An 18,501-nucleotide genomic window follows, 5' to 3' on the forward strand; every position below is an offset into this window, starting at 1 on the left:
AACCTACATTTTGATACTGCTTATTGTTTTAATTTCCCTTCTTATTAACGTGGCTTGACTTTATTATTATCCATGACTAGAACCCAGAGAGTACACATACACATTTCAAAGTTTAAACAACAAATAATGGTAACACTATAAGCCATTATTCCGAGACAAATGCGCAAAGTGCCCGCAAGGTGTTCGACATGTTATCTGTGACAGTTTAAATGAATTAAAAATTACTATCTGTTTTGACATCATCTAAATCCGTTGTTTCGGAATGAAACGGTTATTAAAATACGAAACTGACCATCATTTTATCAATCACAATTTCCTATTGAATGGTTATCATTAACGATTATCTGTAATATCTCCACCTGCTACATGGATGTTACCATATATAAACCACCATCTTGTAACACTCCAAATACACTCTGGTTTTACCCTTTAACAGTTTAATTCACGTTCCTAAAACAGTTCGAAAATGTTGGCTGCTTCTGTTACACTTTTCCTGGTGGCGTCCGGTATGTATAAAATTTCTAATATATTATTTAGCGGAATAGGTATTATTATGCAGCCGTAAGAAAGAATGGTGTCAAATTACGACCAGTCAATTAAAATGTATCAAAACGAGTGTCCAGTCAAGCTTATAAATATTAAATACAAAAAAGCGTGCACAATCGCGACTAATTTACACCACTGCGTGTTAGCAGGAAAAGGGAAAATTTACATGAAGCGAGTCAGTCGACAGAAGGCAATTTGAGGGAAATTGTGTCCTAACAGCGGCGCTATAGCCTACGTTTCTTCGATTTCCAACGACCGGGAGATCTGTAATGTCCAAGACACTTTTCCATACCAGACCCCCGCCAACCTGTTAAATACTACGGACAACGGATGGAAAATCCCGATGAACTATTTTGGCCAAGTGGATGGAAACTAGAAACTCCATGATTAGTGAGCTAGCAGCACCATACTTACCAAGCCATGGCTGATTATTTGAACACACAAATTTGCGCTTTCCTCTTATACCATATTTATTTATAGAATGCAATAACTTGAATCTGTTGCTTATGGTTTAATTCCAGTCTACGGAGAATTTATTATTGCTGGGGGTTTCACAGATGTTCAAGTGACACAAGACATCAGAAACGCTGCTATTTTTGCTACCGACAACATCAATGCTGAGAACAAACAACTTGGTTCTAATTGGCACACACTCGCCAAAATCAACAACCCATCTCAACAGGTAATAATATACCATTATTGTCATTTCCATCTTGAATATCTGATGAACGCCGTGGGATAGAACGTTGAAATAGAACCCTGTTTTGGAAAACAGGGCGCTGGATTCCCAAATAAGAATTAAAAGATTGGGATTCTCCAATTCGGGACCTGTGACGTAAGCTAAGAATACCTTTGAAATTGGTTGACAATCAATCAAATGAGAGCGACGCAATGACGAGCTTTGCGTCATGGTTATGAGTTTTTGCGCTGCCTTGAGTTTTGTGCCCCCTCGCAAATGACAAAAGATCACGCGGTTGTCAACATTATAATCATACTCATAATGCTTAACCAGTGGCAAACATATATCGTGGGTCAGATATGCTACAAATCGACTTTAGCATGTTCCAGTCGGACTGGGAGGTACTGCCACCCCACCCCTTCCCCGTACACACATACACATATAATTATCGTTTTTTTTGTGGGGGGGGGGGGCGGCGGACGGGATCTTGTTCCTCATGCAAAATCATGGATCACCACGCCCCTGAACTAAGGGGTGTATCAATTGCAATGATTTTGACTGATCGTTAGATTTGGTTTCGACCATTAAAATACTATTATTCATGTTACTGACGTGAACTTGGTGAAGAAGACAACCGAAAATTAGACAGCTGAACTAGTGTGAACTATGGGAACTAGTGGAAGATTTTTGTTCGATCCTCAAGCGCTACTCATCCTGTTCTTGTTGTCCTTGATGTTGTTCTTGGGGCAACACTATTCGAAAAAAGTACAAGGCTCTGCTAATTCATGTAAGATCGACATGAAACTTGGCATGCTTATTCATTTGACACTTGCGCATCACAATTCCAAGATGGCTTCAAAGACGCCATAACCAGTTCCCGGCCCATAGTAGTAAGGTGGTCCTTGTTTGTAATAGCTGTGTTTTTTTTATTTTCCAGGTTGTGAATGGTATGAAGTATAGAATGGAGATTATTTTGAAGGAATCTGAATGTCGCAATCATGAAAACAATAACGGTGCCTCCCTCATGGATTGTCCTCCCATTGATGATGGCGTTGTAAGTAAACTAGTTTTGTATCTATTTCCATGGGCACTATTTGGGCTTCGGCTAATGTCAAGTTGTACGTAAACTAGCTTGTGCCTTATGATTACATTTGTATACCCATGGGCACTGTTTGGGCTTCGGCTAAAGTCAAGTTGTACGTAAACTAGCTTGTGACTTATGACTGCATGTATATTCATGGGCATGTTGTCAAACTAGTCTGGCAGATTTAGCGTACGAATTCAAAGCGAAAACTATACAATACCTTTTCTTACCTTCAACAATATTCCGAGAATCATAACCCTATGACTATTGTGCTTCATGGTTGTTATCAATACACGAATGCAGCAGATATTCAAAAATATCGCGTCAGAGGTCATACGAGCGGATTTTGACGCTATGATGTCAGACATTTGATTAACCAGTCAGCGCCGATGTGTCTTTTAGTAGGATACCCATAGTTTCGTGCATCGCACGCCAAGAACGCGCTGCAACAGACCGTTTCATTGGCTAATTCCTCACATCAACCAGAAGGGTTATATAACAACTCTTCCATAAGTATAACACGAACCCGAATGTCAATATTACCTGCAACAGGTAAATTTCAACGTTAGCAATTTCCGCCATTCTCCGTGGGTAGTCGTAAATTTGACGTCATTTTAGTCCTTCTGCTCATATTCTAGTCTATATTTCTATGTGCAGAAGGACTAAAATGACGTCACGGATTGCTTATTGACGGAAAGTTCCGACTACCGACGGAGAACGGCGGAAATTACTAATGTTGAAATTTACCTGTTGCAGGTATTATTGACGTTCGGGCTCGGGTTATACTTATGGAAAGGATATGTTGACATAATTACTTGCATTATTTAAAAAAAAATTGATGCTTTTCCGGTGACCTTTAATCAGATTGGGGTTACTGCTCACAAAAAAGCAAAACACAATTAATATTCTATACAATAATAAAATTTTCTTTTTAATTTACAGACCAAGAAATGCTTTATAGAGGTTTGGCACCAAGCCCGAAGAAATCCAGAATATATTCTAGAGAAAGATATGTGTATTGAAATTTAAAACTGAACTTCTAAAACGAGAACTATATAATATATGAAAATATTTAAACTATTTGAATAAACCTATAGACGCATTGTCATTTTTTAACAAGTAATAAATGTAATTGATTTTATTTCATATCCTAACCAAAAAACAATATAGTCACACTAAATATCGAAATTCCAAGCACGTTGTTGATCGAAAATATTTTAAAACCGATCGAAGAACTGTTTCTTTACATTGACTGTCAAATATTTTAATTTCAGTTTTCAAAGTAGGGACGAATAAATCTTTCACTGAAATGAAATGAAATGGGGTTTAACGCCCTACTGTTGTTCCGAACTGGACTAATGAAGACGGGCATACGCCATACAGTGTGCTATGAGGGAAATCTTGCCCGGACAGCGGCACTACGGCCTACTCTTATATCGAATTCCAACTGTCAAGGGATCTTTTACGTGCACACTAATGTGTACCGTCCGTCCTGCATCACTGACAAGGGGAATCACGCCCACTTAGCCACCGTGACCCACATCCTTCACTGAAAGTAGTGAAACTAGTAGAAGGATGGAGGAATCCCTGTAACAGTGCAAGTAAGCCTGGATATCAGTGATACGGCCGAGACGAGCAGATTTAGCCTTTACATAATGTCTCTTTAAAGTAACTTTTGTGACTAAGATCTTTCGAAAATCAAGTATACTAGTCATACCGAATAACTTACTCCCCTGGCCCCCAGTTAACGAAGCATTCTCAGACTTAAGTTAAGAGTTTACGCAACTTTGAATCACTGTTTATAAGAAATATCTTTGATCCAGAAACACAAAACTTTGCATATCGATTCTTAATGATGTATTTGATACATTAAAACAACAAAATGTTTATAACGGGCTATAATTTTACTTATAAAATAAGGCGAACAATTTTGAGTAAATTCTTAACTTAAATCTGAGAATGCTTTATCTTTATCCGACATAAAATATATATGTTGTCAAAATCAGTAGGGTGGTATCTAACGACGAGCCATTTCAAGCGAAGTCCATTCTACAATCTAAGAGATCAAGTTATTTAATTATCAGTAAAAAGATTTTGCCTCCACATATTATTTTTACTATTGACAGGTTTCAAGAACGGGACAGGTTATACTTATCCCCGCCATTTTAATGGAGTACCCGATATAACTTGCTACTGTATAACAAGTATTCGTATCTGATAGCTTTGAATTTCTATTGAGTACTAAATAGTATTTTTCTTTTTTTTTTACACCCCCTCCCCCAACATTGTAAATGGGTATGTCCCAGCGTTACTATCGCATTAACCAATAACGACTTTATATTATGACGTCACAATAGCGCGCAAATACTTATTTAGTTGACGTTCAATTTTTGAAGATATAAAAAGCTAACCACAACTATGGGAGGCAAATTTTCAACATGTTTTGGAAAGAGACGCAACAGGATAGCGCCAGATACTGTTATTCATCGAGTTACCAGTCGAGATTCGCCCATAGACATCGTGTCCGCTACCAGAGGTGATACAGAAACAGTAGTTCCATCGGCAACACCAGTGCTCACACAGGTAGAAACTAAGTTTCCAGTGGAAGTGAATTGCACCGAGGAAGAGGATGAAGATTGTATTGATGTCAAGAAAGTGACAAGAAGTCACCTGGACTTGTTGGCTATGTTTGAAATTCCTGAAACTTTGCATCCCGAAACAAAACAACATTACAATATGTTACAATAATTAAAGACGTGCAAACCTTTACATTAATACTATAGATATTTATTAATAAACATCTTTCTTGTAATGGTACTGTATATCTTGCGACACCCTCATTTCACCATTGGAAGAGGTTCAACATCCACTCAACCCAGGTTATTTCGAGACTGCAATATGCCACAGTTGGGCTAAATTTTGTGCTAACGAGAGTAAACATGACAGACCAAATTTTAAGAAGAGTGTCAGTATTTGTCAGGGCAAAATTTCCCTCATAGCACAATGCATGGCGTATGCCCGTCTTCATTAGCCTAGTCGGGTCAGAACAGTAGGACGTTAAACCCAATTTCATTTCATTTCCTATTTGAGATTCATCTTTGACAATATTGTAGTCTACAAGTTAATCCTACCTAAAACGCCGCGTCGGGGCTTGAAACAAATAATTAAAGTACAGAGTAAACGTATTACGGGTCATATATACTGAGCGCCATGGAAAACGCATCACTTAGTTTTTCGTATAACAAAATGATCCTGTAAACATATCTTATTTATTTTGCTTCTTATTGTGAACAATATTCAAATGGGAACACATCAATAACAACACATTTGTACACGTATGGATGTTTAATCTGTAATCAACGGTACAAAGTCAGAGGGGTCAAAACCAAAAGTACGACACAGATGTCAGTAGCGCGTGTGTCCTCCACGGGCTCTTACGCACGCTGTGCAGCGACGTCGCATGGAATTTACCAATGTTTGAAAGAAGGCCTGGGGCAAATTGTTCCATTCTTGGACAAGAGCAGCTTCTAAAGCAGCAATGGTTCTATCGGTGCCATGTCCGGAGACATGGCTGGCCAGTCCAAGACATTGATGTTGTTAGCAGCCAGGTAGTTCATACTAAAACGGGCGGTATGCGGACGTGCATTATCCTGTTGGAAGTGCTGAAGTTGTGGGTGTGCTGGAAACATCGGAACAACAATTGGTTGCAGGACATCATCGCGGTAGGCTACAGCATTAACGCGACCCCTGCAAAAGTGTAGGGCGGTCCGATGATGAAATGTGAAGCCTCCCCACACCATTACACTTCCCCTACCCCATCGATTCGTTTCGAAGAAGCAGCAGTCTGCAAGACGTTCCCCAAGACGTCTCCACACACGTTGACGGCCATCAGCGTGATAAAGATGAAAGCGACTCGCATCACTGAAGAGCACACTTTGCCAGTCTACTCTTCTCCATGTCTGGTGTCCTTAAGCCCATATCAAACGCCGCTGACGGTGATGATCCCTGAGGATAGCTCCAACATAAGGTCGTCGTGCACGGAGTCCTACTTCTCTTAGACGACGTCTTACGGTGTTGGCACTTCCGACGACTGCTGCACCTGTTCGAGTCGCTGGGCGGAATCTGTCACGCAGATGAGTGACCCGGATGTTGCGGTCTTGAGTCTGGGTTGTAACGCGTTGTGGACCAGGACAATGACGGTCACGTGTTGATCCAGTAACTCGAACACGTTCCACCCACCTTACAATAGTGGACTGATGACAATTGAAGTGTCTGGCAATAGCACATGTAGACATGCCAGCCCTGGACATTCCCATGGCTTTATTCCGTTGATTTTCAGTAAGTCTCGGCATCTCTAGCTCGATTCCTTCACACGTCCAACAACAAATTACGACAGATTGACGTTTCACAGTTCATGTACTGCACATTAAGTTAAAAACATGCTTTTAAAGGGCTCACACACAATGCTGCACTATGAGGGAAACTTTGCCCGGGCAGTGGCACTGTGGCCTACTCTTATATCGAATGTCGGAAAATCCCAATTAACTCTCACGGCCAATGCAGGGATCGAACACGCGACCTCCAGGCTAGTGAGCCAGCGTCTTACCCACTTAGCAAACTAGTTTTGTACCTACCAATCGCATATATATTCGTCTTAATCATCCACTCAATTCATGTTAACCATTCAGTCCATTCATGGTAATCAACCAGTTAATTTTTGTTAATCATTTAGTTAATCCATATCATTCAGTTCATTCATATTAATCATTCATGTTAATAATTTAGTTTATTCATGTTAATCATTCAGTTCATTCAATTTTATACGCCCACACGTAGTTTGGGCGTATATGGTCGCCATTCCTTCCCATAGGTCCGGCTATAGTTTTTAACGGATTCTCTTCAAATTGGTTGTGAAGCATTGTTGTAATTAGTGAACGAATCCTATCGACATTCAGCTTCCTGCGACTTACAGTTTTCGAGTTAACCCCTTTTCTGAAAACCCTGTGAACACGATAGAGAATATTCTTTTCAATTTGGAGGACAACATTGAGATCATGAGGGGGACAAACTCTTGTCCAGAGTTACCCTAACCTTTGTCGAGAACACCGTGAGCACAATAGAGGCTTTAGTGTTCAACAGATTTTTTTTTCAAATTCGGAGCGAAGCAGTGTGGCCATTAGTGGATGAACCCTATCGATATTCAGTATTCTCCGGCTTTCAGTTTTAGAGTTAAACCCCATTTACCGAAATATCAAATTTGGTCAACATCCAAGTTTTCCTTTCGGATAAGCTGCTGTCGAGACATTGCTTTTGCGTGAGCGTATTTCCATGTTTCGCGTGGCTATCTTAACCATTCAATTCATTCATTTTCTGGTTAACTTTTGTTCTAACGAGAGTAGGCATGGATTAGAAAACAATAATTTGTGATAAGATCATGAAGTTTGCTACACATATAAGTCAAGCCGACCCAACTGTCTTCTCGTATATTAGTTTAATAAAACGTGTGTGATTTACAGATATGCAGATCATTCATGTCAACGATTTCTATTTTTAATTAACGGGACACGTTTTCTAGTCATTTCGATGTTCGTGACTTCCTACTTAAAACAGCAATGTTATAGCATAAAAAATAAGCAAGCGTTCTTTTTAAATTACATACCAAAAGATGTAACGTACAGGTTTGGTATCGGCCCCATCTGAGAACTTCTCAATATATTCTAAGGAATGATCCAGACATGTGTATTGAAATTTAAAATACACCACGAGACTTCATTCATTTGTTTAACTTCAGTTTTCATAATTGTATAGCGTGTCGAAATTTCAGTTCATTAATAAATGTTTTAATCTGCAATCTGTAATATTATTTCCCTTTATTACATGAAAAGGCAATTTTTCCCTTAATTTTTTCTCTAACCGTTTCCTCCATTTTTTGGTTGACCTTTTGGTCTAGAATTGGAAAAACAGTTTTAGGTAATACTGGTGATATTATAGGAGGGGTGTAAAGTTACGTTTGAAGCGACATTTTGACCCCGGTCAACATCAAATCCTAGTAAAAAACCTAAACTAACCCCCCCCCCCCAACCCAACTTACAAAATTATGATGAGGTGAGTGCCAAATGCGATCCCCCATGTGCCTACAACTATTGGAATCAACAGAATGTTGAGCAAAAAGCTACAGTCAGTGATGTTATAGCCATTTAACATTGCAGTCAATGGGTAAATAATTGTTATTCTGAGATGAGTGCGAGTTATAAATAGACAATTTTTCCCTTAATTTTTTTCTCCCCTCTTACTGCATTTTTGGGTTGACTTTTTGGTCTAGGATTGGAGAAAAGGGATCAAATGTGCAATTTCATAGCAGTTTTGGGGAATACTGCAGAGCAATCATTGTGTCGGAAGTGAAATTTTCACCCCATCAACATCAAATCCCCGTAGCAAAAAATCTAAACGGTCAACCCCCTTCAAAATTATGATGAGGATATTGCCAAATGTGGTTCCCATTGTGCCTATAAAGATTGGAACCAACGGAATGTTGAGCAAAAAGCTACAGTCTGTGATGTTACAGCCATTTAACATTGAAGTCATTGGGCAAATAATTACTAGTCTGAGTCCAGTTATCTCCCGTTTCTCCCATTTTGCATGGTCATTTTGATTGATTTTTTAAATCCAGAATCCAAGAGCGGGATTTGAATTAACATTTTCTGTCTTGGTAAAGAGGCAAAATGGACAGCAGAGTTAAGAGGGTGGTTACAATGATATGTACGGTGGATAGTTACACGTTTATGTATCTCAAAATTTCGGTGCTTAACCTCATACAAACTTCAAAGCAAAGGCATGGTCAGTTGTTGCTCTGTCTGTAGTGAAATGTGTTCAGCTCATCGAAGATTTGGGGGAAAGTTGGAGCCGGGCGAAGAGACGACGATTGATATTGAAGTCAACAGGGACATTTGTAAATTACATACGCTTGTTATAATCAAATAAGAATGAATTTCTAGAGCGCTTGCTTCCCAGTACAGTTAGACAGCTTAGCAAAAGCGCCATATTTTCCACAAATGCTACTTATTACCTTGGCTTTCCTTTTCTGACAAGCACAACGTCATTCAAATATTGTGGCGGCCACCTTGGATTTCTTTTATGTAAAAACCCCATACAGGAATATAGTTATATCATCTAGAAATGGCGGCACTTCCTCCAAATATATTATGCCAATAATCTTGGATCTCCATGTAAAAACCTATATACAAATATCTCAACTTAGGATTGGAATCTTGGCTTTTAACCCTACATTTTCAGAGTCAAAAGGAATAGAATGTAGGCATCTAGACACGGATCAGATTGTTTTGATTTACACCAAAAAGATTTTTTTTATATAAAATCCAAATCGGTATACCTATATCTCTGCTTCTGAACCAGTTATGGTCACAATCGTGGTGTCTAAACATAAGTTTTATGAAGGAATACAATTATACCTTCTAGAAAAGGATCTGATACCTTCTTGCCTTTGTTTTCATGTAATCAATATGCGATATGTATATTAGATTCGTTGTTGGTGAGTCGGGGACTTTGGATTCTGTATTCGTCGTTACGGAGTTGTATTATCATTTTTTATACGCCCACATTTTCATGTGGATGTATTATGCCGTCTTCCCTGTCCGTCCTTCCGTCAACAATTTGATGAAACTTGAAATGTATGTTTATATCCCAAAGATCTTGGTATATTCGCGCATATCGGATCGTAACTTCCTCAATTGTGGCCCCTGATTGTACGAAAAGGCGCGTTTTTACCTCGTGGTCCCTCTAGAGGTCACAATTATTATCCGATTAAAAAAACGTTCGAATATATCACCGTTACATCGTACTTTTGGTTGAGTTCAAATATCATGAAAATCTAACCAAAACTGCAGGACAAAATAGCCGCCCCAAGAACGCAAATAATGTAAACATCTAGTATATCACGGTTGTGGACTCTCTAGAGGTCACAATTTTGATCCGATTTTGATGATACCTTAAATACATGTTGATAACCCAAAGATCTTGGGTCCTTTTGATATTTGCACATATAGGATCGTAACTTCCTGAATTATGGCCCTTGATTGTACAAAAAATCACGTTTTTAGCTTGTGGTCCCTGTAGAGGTCACAATTTTTATCCGATTAAAAAAGAAGTGTGAACATATCACCGTTACACACTAAGATCTTGGTTCCGTTTGATAATCGCGGATATCCGAACGTAGCTTCCTGAAGTATGGTCCCTGATTGTTCGAAAAATCGCATTTTTAGCTTGCGGACTCTCTGGGGTCACAATTTTTTTCCGATTTTAAAAACCGTTTATATCACCATTCCACTATAATGAAGGTAGAATTTGAATTTCGGAAAAATCGAAATGAATCTGCTCGACAAAATGACCGCTCGTTGTATGCAAATTGTGTAAAAGTCACAATTTTTATCCGATTTTGATGAAACTTAAAACATATCTTTATATCTCAACGCTCTTAGTCCCGTTTGATATTTGCGCATTTCAGAACCATAACTTTCTGGATTATTGCCCCTGACTGCAAAAAATCGCATTTGTTTTTACCTTATTCTCTATCCATCTCTTGCAAAATTTGGGCGTATCCTGCCTAGCAGCAGCTGGTTGAATAAAACATTTTTATAAAGACGAAACATTATTTTATTGAACATGCAGTTTAAAGTGCGCCATATTGTTTTGTAAAAGAATGTTAATTATAATTGATTGTTTTTGGCTTTGAATATATGTTATTTTGGTTGTTAAAAAATGTATTCTGGAATATAAAGTGTTTGAATTGGATAGAACACAAATTAAAATTAAACTGCAATTTTAAATGCAATTTATTACAAAGAAATTGAGATGAAATTGGGATTTGCGTATGCTTATCTGCACCGACTGGGCTAATGCAGACGCTGACGTTTTGATGACTATTGTGGGTGAAATTTCTGTTTTCACGTTATCACGAAATAAAAGATATGACTGCAAAGTGTCAAGTATAACGAAACACGCCTATTTGGTCCGAGGTGTTCATAAAGGTTCGTTTATAAGTCACTTAAAAGGGAATCTGAGCATATTATTAATATTGAATTTTGTCTTAAATTCATCTTGCCTTTTCATTATTTCGTTTTTAATAATAAATAAATACTATGATACATTATCGCTAGATTAACTGCACAGATTGCATGCACATGTTAAAGTAACTGCGCAGATTGCATGAATTTGTTTATATATACCGGAATAATTAATTCGACATCGGTCGTGTACAAATGATTGCACCATTATCTGTTATTAAATACATTTCCAACCACCAGTTAATCAATCGCGATTTCCTATTTTAAAGGTTATCATTAACGATTATCAGTAATGTCTCCACATGTTACACACAGGATGACCATATATAAACCACCACATATAAACACTCAAAATACAATCTGGTGAAACACTTAACTGTCTAATTCACGTTCCTTAAACAGTTCGAAAATGTTTGTAGCTTCTGTTACTCTTTTCCTGGTGGCTTCGGGTATGTATGAAATTTATTTGTTGTACACGAAAATGACGTATCTATAGTTAAACACAAAACAATGGACACAACAGTATATTATGTTGGTCCCGAAGTGACATAGTTAGTGATGATCGTTATTAAATCATACGACAATATTTAGATCGTTATTCGAAAAATTCGAAAGCAGCTGAAGAACGTGTTTTAATCATGCTGGTCATGCAGACATTATTCATTGTTATTATGGTGGGCGGTCTAACACGTTGGCTCGCTCACCATTAGGTTACCGTGTTCAATCCCGGATTGGTCCAAATTTTCGGGTGTGGTTCAACCTCATTTTGAAAAATGGAAATTTATTTTCTGATTTATAATGAATGGTTTATATAATATGTATATGGGACACCAAATTGTTTAAAGTGCCTAGGGCCTTAGTCCAGCCCTGTATATAACGCACGCCCGTCTTCATTAGAAGAGTCGGCGCAGAACAGTACGACGTTATACCATATTTAGTCTGTTTCTTATGGTTTTCATTCCAGTATATGGAAGAATTATGCCAGGCGGTATTGAAGAGGCTGAAGTGACCCAAAACATCAGAAACGCTGCTGATTTTGCTACTAATGCCATCAATGCCGAGATAAAACAACAACAAACTGATTCAAACTGGCACACACTCGCCGAAATCAACAACCCAACCAAACAGGTAATATACGAATAATATACGGATAAATATACAACGATCATGACACTGGTTTATAGTCTTTGTTGTCCGGTTACTTACCATGTCTATAACTAGTCTGTGTTCCACTGAATCTCTAATAACTACACAGGTGAATATAATCGTTGTTATGTGCCGAATTACCCTTGATAAACGTCATTTGCAAATATACAACACATGGTCACTTCATATTACTAACCTAATAGAGTTATCCACCCATTGGTATCTAAGAGAATAATAAAAGCATTTTATCGGGATTTGGTCTGGCTGGGATTTTCCCTCCAGGTGGAAAATGACCACAAATCAAAAGGCATGTTAATCCCAGCAGAGGAATAAGACATTTGTGCTAGTTAATTATTATATATGCAACAGTATATAAGTATACATTTCAAGTAAGTTTATTTTAGCAATGACAAAATACGGCCATTTGCGTCAGTGTCAATGCCCATTGTAGTGGCCATCGTAGATTTGACGATGACCTCATATGAATTTAACATGTCGAATGGTTTTAATGGATTGGTTCAGCCGTAAAACCTTTAAGTTTACCCAGTGATTACGTTTCTAGTGTAAGGAAAGATTTGTAATATAAGAATCTTCAATGAAAAAAATGGAATTAAACAGTTAGAAGGTTTAATGAATCCATGTGATTTAAAGCGTCGACACATGGATCCAAAATTTTCACAGTCTACAACAGAATACAATACAGAACAGCTGTATTCATCCGCAAAAAAAAATAGTACCTAAAATTCATGTACATTATATAGGTTTAAACGTCAAATGAGGTCAAATGAATAGAGACGTATTTAATATATACTAAATATTCGTATCATCCCAAATCGACAATAAAACAGTGAGAAAAAGGAAAATCTAAGTAATGGCAATCTAATTAACATAAAATTTACGACATAATCGATTCTTCAATGTTTTGATGGTGATCATGACGAAAATACATCTGTTCTCAGGAATCCGATAAGATTTTCAAAAAAAAAGATCACTAGAATTATAGATTGTTATTCCACAAAGTCGAAAGGTATGTTAGATTTTTCATTCAGTCAAATTAGAGCGAGTTTATTGCCGTCGTTTGAGCTCCTGTGCCAGTATTTGTTCTTTATATCAAGTTCAGATGACAAGATTAGTTTCAGGTTCATACAATACTTTTTATTCTGTTATAAACATATTTACAATACTCGTACTACAAAACTTAAAGACTCCATAACTAGCTTGTATTGAGGGAGCCATGTCCTGGCTTGGCTAGGCACGTGTGCCAACTCCAAACTAACTTATATTACATGGCCCCAGCTCCAGTGTCCTGCTTGGACCTCTCTCGTATCCATTAGGTACCTTGATCTAGGCACCCGCCTAGCATGGCCTCCTGGACCCGCCTGAAGATTCGTTTCTGTTCTGAGTTTATAAACGTATTCGAGACAAAGGAGCTCATTAGACACCTGTCTAATGTATCAAGCATCATATGAAGGTTTAACATTCAATATAGTTTATCAGACAAAGAAAGTTAGATAAGACATGCCAACAACAAGTTATAGTTACGCAATGACATAAGGAATACTACCAAGATCTCCAGCCGGGTATTGATAGCGACAGGTTTATGTTACAATCACTAACACGTATTTTAATATGGCAGGACGCCTCTATGACATAAGTCATTATGTTATATACCTCTCTTTGTTTGAATAAAGTTATGAATTATATGAAATAACTTTTAAAGACTATTACAAAATTAGATACCTATGGAGGCGATAATTACTACTCTTATTAAGATATAAACAACAATAATAATAATGAAAAAATATATAAAAACAAACAACACTCGTAAAATGTCGTATACAAAAATGTCTATAAACAAAAAGAAAAGGTAAATGAAACACACACGAATTTAAAAGTTATATATACATGTAAAATGTCATAATATCCAAAAATGTCTTTAAACAAAATGAAAAGGTCAATGAAAAACACACGAACTTAAAAGTTATATACACACAATCGGTCACACACGCGAGTCAATGAAAAAAAAAAAACAAACGAGATCCTGGAATCACAAACACAGACTACTCTTATTATTCACATAAATGGTGGAATCGCGAACACAAACTACTCTAATTATCTTCTTAGACCGATTATTTGGTGGAATCGCGAACACAAACTACTGTAATTATCTTCTTAGACCGCTACTGCACTGTCGTAGCCAACTGTAGGGGTGGGGTACATATGATGCCCTTCCTCGTTCCAGTAATGTTGAGGGGTCAGAATATTCCCTGCTCCGTTTAGTTCAGCTCTTCTTATTGACCGGTAGTCTTTTCATTTTCCAAACCGTCTGGCAAAACGGCGTGTTATGACATGTGCATATGAAGAGTATTAACTGCCACCCGTGCCGAAGTTTTATCATCTGCTTATCATATATATCATGGAGTGAACTTAATTAATAGTTAATCAAATTAGCAAGTGGAACAGACTTTAATTAGCTATCTAACGATATTTACATTATTATTTACATGGATAGAATTGAAATTAGGATGTCATATTGTTTTGTTTTTTTCTGAACACATTTTACCAATCTTCAATAAGATATTTTGAAAGAACTTATCAACATTAATAACGGTTTATCTCTATAATTTTTGAAACACAACACAAAACAAGACAATACGTTCGCTCCTAATTCTGAGCACGACCCTCTCCTGGGGTTAAACCAATCCCACCTGACTGGGGTTTCACATAAACCTTTTCCCGTAACATATCGGGACCTCCCAATCTATATTGTTGGGGTATCACAAAATAAAAATAATAAAAAATCCCTCCCGTACATATCGGGTCATCCCATTAATATTTGGGGTACTACGTTAAACACGAATAAAATCTTTCCCGTAAATATCGGGCCATCCCATTAACACTTGGGGTAATATACACGTATAGACAAAACAAATAAAAATAATTATAAGAGATAAAACCGTTAATACCGTGTGATTAAAGAGCTATATCTCTCAATTAGGATACGCTTAACTCTATTCCAGATAATTAAACAATCATAAAACATTTCACTTCGCAGTTATTAGCCTGATAATACTTAGCTACTACTAAATTTAAAAGCCAAAATATGTGTTCAAAACAACCAATGATAATTCATAATCTTTTAAAAACAACATGACGCATTTTAAAACAAATAATATATATACAATTTTGTTTTAGTCATTTTCCTACAAATAGTTAAGGACTGTTCCACTACTAGCTTGAACGGCAATATATTAAATCTAGTAACTACACCATGATATTTAATAAAGCGTGATGATAAACTGCTGATTTCCCAGTTAAATTATAATACATTATAGCACAATATCATTATTAACCGGCCATGGTAGGATTAGAAAAAGACTTACCCGTGTAGACTAATATCTGTGGCCTGTGATCTTCTAGTGGTATACGACTTTGCACGTTGCTCTGGTCTACGGCGCCAATTAATATGTGCCAGTATTTGTTCTTTATATCAAGTTCAGATGACAAGATTAGTTTCAGGTTCATACAATACTTTTTATTCTGTTATAAACATATTTACAATACTCGTACTACAAAACTTAAAGACTCCATAACTAGCTTGTATTGAGGGAGCCATGTCCTGGCTTGGCTAGGCACGTGTGCCAACTCCAAACTAACTTATATTACATGGCCCCAGCTCCAGTGTCCTGCTTGGACCTCTCTCGTATCCATTAGGTACCTTGATCTAGGCACCCGCCTAGCATGGCCTCCTGGACCCGCCTGAAGATTCGTTTCTGTTCTGAGTTTATAAACGTATTCGAGACAAAGGAGCTCATTAGACACCTGTCTAATGTATCAAGCATCATATGAAGGTTTAACATTCAATATAGTTTATCAGACAAAGAAAGTTAGATAAGACATGCCAACAACAAGTTATAGTTACGCAATGACATAAGGAATACTACCAAGATCTCCAGCCGGGTATTGATAGCGACAGGTTTATGTTACAATCACTAACACGTATTTTAATATGGCAGGACGCCTCTATGACATAAGTCATTATGTTATACTCCAAACCCGATAGAAATGAAGGCGGAAGTGGCCATAATAGTTTTAGAGATCACTACGTGATGGCGCTCCTGCGTCGCGACAAACGGGGCCGATTTGTCTAGACATCAATAAAGCCCCCACCCTCTTTTGCAAGAATAACAGTCGTCATAGTCGCCATCGTACCGTACAATCAGCTACCGCTAATTATTGAAAGAGTCGGATAAAGCCTTCTTTGAGTAAATAACCGCAAAAATAAAACGGAAAGAAATGATGATGTGATTTAATTAGACAGCTGGATTGACCACTTTATGTGAATAAGCTGAAGATTTTTTTGTAAAAGATATGTGTTTGTTTAATTTATGTTTTTTGTATTATGAAATAAATAATTGTCTTTAATCAGGTTGTAAATGGTTTGATGTACGGAATGGAGATTGTTTTGAAGGAATCTGAATGTCGCAATCATGAAAGCAAAAACGGTGCCACCATCGTAGATTGTCCTCCACTTGATAATGGCGCTGTAAGTAAACTAGCTTTGCACCTATACCCATGGACACTGTGTGAGCTTCGGTTATAGCATGGAACCTATATCGCAGGCCATGGTTACAGATAAGTCACAGATTCACTGTAATGAAGTCAAACAGAAAAAATAGATGATACCCTTTCTTCTTTTCTGAAAGTCATTTCATGTGTCTATGTTGTATAGGAAGGTGCAGCCGATATCCGAGCAATATAAACTTTGCAAACGCATTTATTCAGGACCCGTATTAAATAATACATAGATAAATTGCCGTATACGCTAAAAAAAAAACCTTTTTTAGAAGGAAATCTATTTAGTGTTTTTTTAGTCTTAAAGGCTCAATACCACTCTTGTTGTAACTGAATAATATGTCCCAATCTTTATTCTGGTCAACAAATTGTACTATTGTAGACTATTTCAATTAATTGATGATACAAATTTAATCTTAACACACCTTATTTAAAATTTTTTAAAAATTCAACATAATGGTTTGAAACGTCTAACGTAAACCTTTTCAAATGAAACTTCGATTTATAAATATTTTCGAACCCTCTGGACAAGTAAAATAGGATGTAATGGATAATTTACACAACAGGTAGGACACTTAAACATCTAGTACTTAGATAGAGATATTATTTATATTCTGGAGCTGTCAAGCCAGCAAGAGTGTTATTGTCCCTTTAAGGTACATGTACTTCTGTAATTTAGGTATTTTCGGGCTAGTTTTAGTTTTAACTAGAGCAATAATGACACACAAAAAATTGAAAAGTGTTGATGAACATAACCGGGACCGAACACAGGACACACAGGTTACAGGTTAGCGAGCCAACATCTTACTCACTGAGCCACCATGTTCCCTCACTTGTAATCGTTAATTAAAGGATATTACCTAAAATGTACCCAACTGTTAGCCAAGTCAGAATCATAGGATCGTAACCCTTTTGTGGACCCATAATTTAATATATGTGGGTTACTGTTAAAATAGTGATACATTAAATAATCAGCTTTTCTTTAATTTATAGACCAAGAAATGCAATGTAATGGTTTGGCACCAACATAGAAGAGTTCCAGAATATACTCTCGAGAGAAAACGATGCATTAATATTTAAAACTGAAAGTCTCTGTATTCAGCTGGGGTTCATGGCGACCTGTCTCTTTATGATAATTGCCAAATTCGTTACATGAATATTTAAATATGCTAAAAAAGAGTATTGTTATTTCTTCTCTGCAATCTACTTGAGACTTTCACTTACTTACTGTTTGATAATGTTCCGACCAAATGTAACAAATAACCGCATGTATGAAAGGTGCTCTGCTTAATATATTGAAGTAGGTAAACAAATGGGCGACAACGAGAAATAGGCTAAGTAGATATTTGTCAAGATTCAACTTTTCTAGACTAAGTTACAGACAGTTATGT

General features: G+C 37.2%; 2 long non-coding RNA genes across 2 annotated transcripts; both read left to right on the forward strand.

The window, feature by feature from the left end:
• The first annotated feature begins 326 nt into the window (after positions 1 to 326).
• LOC126827717 (uncharacterized) lies at positions 327 to 3,400 on the forward strand. The gene is made up of 4 exons (XR_007682854.2): positions 327 to 506; positions 1,068 to 1,228; positions 2,163 to 2,279; positions 3,252 to 3,400. It is a non-coding gene; the product is annotated as an uncharacterized LOC126827717 (long non-coding RNA).
• Positions 3,401 to 11,699: 8,299 nt separating this feature from the next.
• On the forward strand, positions 11,700 to 18,289 carry LOC126827714 (uncharacterized). The gene is made up of 4 exons (XR_007682846.2): positions 11,700 to 11,838; positions 12,354 to 12,517; positions 16,965 to 17,081; positions 18,104 to 18,289. It is a non-coding gene; the product is annotated as an uncharacterized LOC126827714 (long non-coding RNA).
• The last annotated feature ends 212 nt before the right edge of the window (positions 18,290 to 18,501 follow it).

Source organism: Patella vulgata, chromosome 7 (genome assembly GCF_932274485.2).
Source record: "Patella vulgata chromosome 7, xgPatVulg1.2, whole genome shotgun sequence".
Classification (NCBI taxonomy): Eukaryota; Metazoa; Mollusca; class Gastropoda; family Patellidae; genus Patella; species Patella vulgata.